We start from the raw sequence: 6,416 nt of genomic DNA, 5'->3' as shown, positions 1-6,416 counted from the left end.
TTTGCTACAATATTACAGATAAGTGTTGGACCATTTAATAAATTGCTCTTGAGTTTCAGAAAGAGAGCAGTAATGAGTAATTTCATGTAAGCTGTTCTAGGCTTTAAAAAAAAAAAAAAGAAACCACTGTAACGACCTGTAACTATTTTTCAAATGTTGCCAAGCATGGCAGACTCACGAAAGAGGAGCCTTTGAAATGCTGAGATTAAAAAGACACGGGGATTGTTGTGCTCTGTTTTTGACACATCAAATTTGTCAGAGTTGAGAATTTCAGGAGGTTAAAAAACTGGGTTGTTAGTTTACCCTCTGATCTGCCACGCTGAAAAGGCAGAAGTAATTTTCTAAATTATTATCAATAGTTTTTGGAGTTTTTCTAATTGCACCAGTACAAAAAGATTTGTTTAAAATTTTTAAAGTGTCTCTCTTTTCCATTCAGTCCACATTCTGCAACCGTTATTGATTTATGTTTTATTCAGGTGGAAATTTTAAACAATAGCCTCGAGCTTAGAAACGCTAAAGTTCTTCGTTTTAATAAAAGAAAAGAAAAAAAGACTCACAATGACCCATAATCATTCTAATGGAACAGAAAGGTAAGAACAATCAACTCTTTAGATTCAGTGAACAATATCAGCAAATATATATTTAATTTTTTCTTCTATCAACACTTGTTAGCAGAAAGGCCAGTGACTCATTTTTTAACTTTAATTTTTAACATGTACTCTACTTAGGTACGAGTTTGAGGCCATTTACGGTACATTTCTGATTTAGATTTATTTGCAGATCAAGATTTTGCATACAAAATTCACTCATTAGTTGTGTCTTGCTAGCAGCAGCTTTGACCCTACTTTGCCTTTTGGACTGCTTTAAATCTTCATAACATAGATTCAGCGAAATAATAGAAATGTGAAATTTGAGATCATTGGGGCTTATTACATGGTATGCTCTGTTGGTGGGAGTAGCCATGAGAAGATGGGTGTAGTGTGGTCATAAAGGGATGGACATGGTCAGCAACAATACTCAGGTAGGCTGTGGGGTTTAAATGATTCCCAGTTGGCACTAAGAGGCCCAAAGTGCACCAAGAAAACATCCCCAACACCATCACACCACCAGCAAAATGAACTGTTGATACACAGCAGGATGGGTCCATGAGTTCATGTTGTTTCTGCCGCGTACAGCAGGAATGAAGACTCATCAGACCAGGCAACATTTTCTAATCTTCAGTCGTCCAGTTTTGTTCAGCCCGTGCGATCTGTAGCCACAGTTTCCTGTTCTTAGCTGACAGGAGTGACACCCTTTGTGGTCATCTGCTGCTGTAGCTGATCAGCCACATCAGAGATGCTCTTCTGCACACAGTTAGAATGAGTGGTTATTTGAGCCACTGTTGGGTTCATTGAACAGTATAATCATTCTCCTCTGACCTGTGACATAAACTAAGCATTTTTTACCCTGAGAACTGTGGCTCACCAGATATGTTCTCTTTCGCTGACTATTCCCTGTAAACCCAAGAGATGGCTGTGTGGGAAAATCCCAGTAGATCAGCAGTTTCTGTCTGGCAACAACAAGCGTGCTACATTCAAAGTCATTTAAATCACCTTTTCCCCCCTTTGTGATGCTCACTTTGAACTTCAGCAGAACATGATTGAGAGAATATGATTAGCTTTCCAGTGAAGCAGCCTAACACTTTATTCCAATATCACAACAAAGTTCTCCTCCAAAATGAGAATGCATTTGAATTAACACCTCTGTAAAGCAGCTTGAACAAAAACTAAACATTCTAACTTTTATTAGACTGGGTTGTGACTCCTTATGAATAAGGGAACAGCTGAGAGAAGTCGCTTTTTTTTAATTAGTTTTACCCAGATGTTCCTAATAAACTGCCAACTGAGTGCAAGCAGAAGATTTACAATTACACCCGAGGGTCTTTTTTCCCCTCAGATCTCACCACCCACTGCTATATCTATCACTTCTGTGTCATTTGCCACGTTATTTCTCAGTGCATGAACCATACAAAACGTGAGCTATGAGATGGTGTCAGTGTAGCGATTACATAGCATACAGATGCATACGTATTATGATTACACTACAGGCTTTTTTAGACTTTCAAGAGAAGCTACACGTGCAGAAAGCAGGCATCAAAAAGGTTTTGGCATGATTACAGTGAAACATCATGCCCATTTAGGGAGCTGTCAGTTGTGCCTCTGCTCTTTCTGCCCATCTTCAGCTCAATATGGGCCTACGCTGCCTCTTTCTCAGTTCTGAAGCCAGAGAGCTGCATCCTGCTCATCTCTGCTGTCTGAGCAATATACTTTAGATCATTTATAAAGTAGGACATGCGTCTGTGATAAGAAGGTGAGGGCAGATTAGATTACACAGTCTCACACAAAGAAAGAGAAGAAGAGAGAGATTTTTGTCGCAGAAAATGAACCACTTGTTGAAGGGAAGGAATCACAGCATCATCTTTATACCCGCTTGGAGCTTCATTTATGGCATTATGAGCATTTTCTACCCAAATGGGCACTAGTGTAAAGGAAAGCAAGAATTGAGCGCTGCAGTGTCCTGTAATGGCTCACCCATATTTGCTAAAAGCCACTTGAAAAGTGGAACAAAGGTGAGCGAGAGTAGAAGAGAAAAGAAAGGAATAATCATGTGCTTTTAATTATTTTCTGCAACACGTGAACAAATGAGCTGCAAGGGATGCAGGGAGGGGAGCTGCACGATTGAGTGTTAAATAAAATATAGCCAGATGACATGAATTAATCACAGAGAGATGTGGGGGGAAACGGAAGATATCCTTCAAGAGTAGGTAGCATAGCTGTGAAAAACCCCCACAGGGTTAGAGCTGGCCTGCTTTCCAGTACTTAATACAACATCATCATTGGTCCTTGTCACGCAAACTCGATTACATGTAATCTTGTGGTGCTTTGATCCAGGCGGGATTGTGTTGTGCATGTGGGTTGTTGTTTGCAGTTAAATTTAATATAGGACATCAGATACTGTCCTGTGTACGTGTGAGGGTATTTTTTGATGTGTAATGCAGTGATATTTTTCAAAACCAAACCAGGACAGACGACGGCTGTTATACATGATAGTTATGGAACACGGTTGAACTTCAGCCCGACCCCATTATGCCCTGCGGTGACGCACGTGGATGAGTTCAGTGGTAGGATAGGTTTGTGCAGGTCGTTACAGGGCACGTGCGTTATTAACTCATTACATCATCATTACACGCAGTGTTTCAGGACCCCATGCTGCCAGGTCATCACCGAAACGAGCACCGGATGCACAAAAAAACAAACGCAGGTTGTTGCTAAAGAAATGGTTGGTGATTTGTGTTCAGTGCAAACACCACAGAAATAAAAATGCTAATTCAAGTGCTGTGCTGATGTTAACAGCTATCTTATTTGTTTTATTCTTTGCAACAAGCCTAAATTTTCAGAAAAGGTGCCAATGATCCGGCTCAGAGGCTTAAAGAGTGTCTACTGGTTTATAAATGGTGTGAGGCCAGGCCAGTTCAGATGTGCCTTTTGGTTTTCTGTTAACAATACATGAAATACCAGATACTTAAATGTGCAACTGCAAAGAAAGTATCGTGCAGTATTATTGGCATTTGATCGCTTTTTCTGTGGAGCATCTGTCATCTGTTGCGAGAAGCTGGCTAATGTTAAGTACAGTGCCAAACAAGCTAAGAAAGCATCGCTACAGAGACAGTTTTGTCCTACTTCAAAAGAGCACCAGCTCTGAACCAGAAGCTCTAAGACTGTGTGTCTCATAGTGATATGCTGACATACACTATATGGTGCATAAATGGTGAATAAGACCAATCATCAAGCTTCCATACCATTGCAAATATTTAAGGAAGAATATGTAATTTGTTGTGCTCATCTCAGGTTGCATTTATCTAATTTTAAGATCTAGATATTTTTCATTATGTCCTGATATGTAAACACTTAGAAATGACAGAGGGTGTACTTTCCTTTTACCATGACTGTACATTATACAGACAAAAGTATTGGGCCACGCCATTTAATATTTGAATTTAGGTGTTTTCAGTCCCGTTATGTGTGTAAAATCATGCACCTAGCTGTGCAGTCTGCCTTTATAAACGCGTGTGAAAGAAGGGGTCGTTCTAAGACCTGACTGAATTTGAAGGTGATACTGAAATGAGACGCTACCATTTCATCAAGCCCGTTTGTTTCATTTCTTCCCTGCAGGTATTCCACCATCAGTGGTAAGTGGTATTATTGTAAAGTGGAAATGTTTAAGAGTCCCAGCAACTCCGCCACAAAGTGCCTGATCACATAAAGTTACAGAGCGGGGTCGTGCAGTTCGTATACGTCACCAGCCATCGACTGACTCTATAACTGCAGAGCTCCAAACCTCCTCTGACATTAACATCAGCACAAAATCTGAGCATGGGAGCTACATGGCATTGGTTCCTATGGCTGAGCAGCTCCTGTAGCTGTAATGTGTAGGTGTCCCAGTGTTTTTTTCTGAATATCACCCATCTACAGCTGCTGTATAATACGTATGTATAAATGACATTAAAAATAATAATTTGCCATCTTGGGCTAAATGGAGATATTCAAGGCTACATGCAGACTTTGTGAGGCTAAACTTTAACTTATCCAGTGATAAATCTGCATGCTATTGTACCCCATGCTTATTAGCAGGCACTGCTTAAGGTTAAAATCTGACATGTATGGTTGGACAGACTGAAAGAAAAGTCTGAGGATCAATAAATTCAGAAGCATCCCTTCTCTGGTGTAACGAACTGACGAGGGAGGAGATCCAGGTTTTAGTGTTACTTTTTTAATATTGTAAACAACCATGCTTTCTAACCAGGTTTGAGCAGCAGGTGCAAACATGTCTGGGGAAGCCTTTTTAGAATAATATGTTAAGTCATTTGAGTCTGGATCAAAGTGGTGGAACAGCAGGCAAATCGACATGTTGCTAGCACAGCTTTAAAGCAAAGAAGGGAAGCCAGAAAGCGAGAGAGGGAGAGACTCCAAACAGGGAGTCTGGTGGGTTTAACAACCAGACTGTTAAATTCATCACAAAGTTGTCAAGTATCAGGTGACATTAATTATAGATGCCTTGTGCGATGAGCCGTTTGTTTAGTGTGCCTGTAAAATTGGGCCATAGATGTGAAGAGGAGTGGGTCAGCGAGGTTACACGTGAGCGCTGTGCCACCCTTTCTTTCCTGCTACCCTCCAATTTAAAGTCAGCACTCAAAAATAATAAGAGGAGTGGGAAAGAATTGGGAGCAGGAGCAAAAGAGAGTGGGAGGGTGAGAGACAACACAAGAGTGGGGATGCTGAATAAAACATAACAGAAGGAAAGAGATGGATGGATGACTGAGCAAGTTTTCCTCTACTCCTCTTTCTGAGCCAGCGCATACAGCACTGAGCACACCTGCATGCTCGCACGTAACACACCAGTAACACATCTGGTGTATGCTGCACATCCCACGTGCGCTCATACAGTATGTATACTATGCATGCGTGTCTTTAGCAATTTCACCTGACACCAGACACGCCAGGGAAATTATCAGAATCATTTGCACATCTAGCTGCAGCTCGGCACGCCCAGGCAGGCTCTCCGTTCGCTCTCGCCACCCCTGGGTGAGTCTCCCTGGTCTAAGTGGTCCAGCTTCTGCCCCTGCCCAGCACCAGGGACCAGCTGGTCTGAGCAGGCTCTTATAATACTTCTGTTATTAGACTTGGGAAATGGAGACATTTAACACTGCTGCAGCTGAGACTAAAGCCCCACGGCCCTGTCTGTAAATTACATTGCTCTCACAAACAATCGCATTGAAATAAGGCCACTAAGGAAGGACTTTGGCTCTGTAAAATGTAGCCTTGATGACCTAGTTTCAGCAACTACCACCACTGCCTGTGTGCGTGAGTGTGTTTGATCATCTTCACCAAGTATCGCTAATCACAAAGTTTACCATTAAATATGCAACAGCTCTAAACGCAGGCTCATAACTCTTCGTGAATTAAAGGAATGCCTTTCAAGTCCTTCTGCCGTTGTAATTTGCTGTAGCTATCAAGCATATAAGATTGGGTTTAATTGTGTACTTTACCTAAAAAAAAATATTCTCAGCCTCTTTGAAATCGGCTCCTCAACAGTTTCTGTCTGATCCTCCTGATCAGACACTTCTGTAGTGCCCCAATCTCGACCAGGGCTGTTTGATGTTGTCTGAGCTGATGTGTGTTTGTTTGCAGTTGGACTTCTCCTATTGATCACAGCAGATTGGACCCAGTTTTGTTTGCTCAAGCGTGCAGACATTAGAGGACCTCCTCATTCACACCGCTGAGAGAAATATGGGGCGTAACAGCAGTAACGATGGGAAAACTCTCCCTTTTGTTTTTAGTCAGTATCAAAGGGATTCTGCAATAGCTCTCAGGTTTCCT

Source organism: Neolamprologus multifasciatus, chromosome 4, assembly GCF_963576455.1.
Source record: "Neolamprologus multifasciatus chromosome 4, fNeoMul1.2, whole genome shotgun sequence".
In the NCBI taxonomy this organism is placed as follows: Eukaryota; Metazoa; Chordata; class Actinopteri; order Cichliformes; family Cichlidae; genus Neolamprologus; species Neolamprologus multifasciatus.
Note: the sequence above shows the minus strand (reverse complement) of the source record.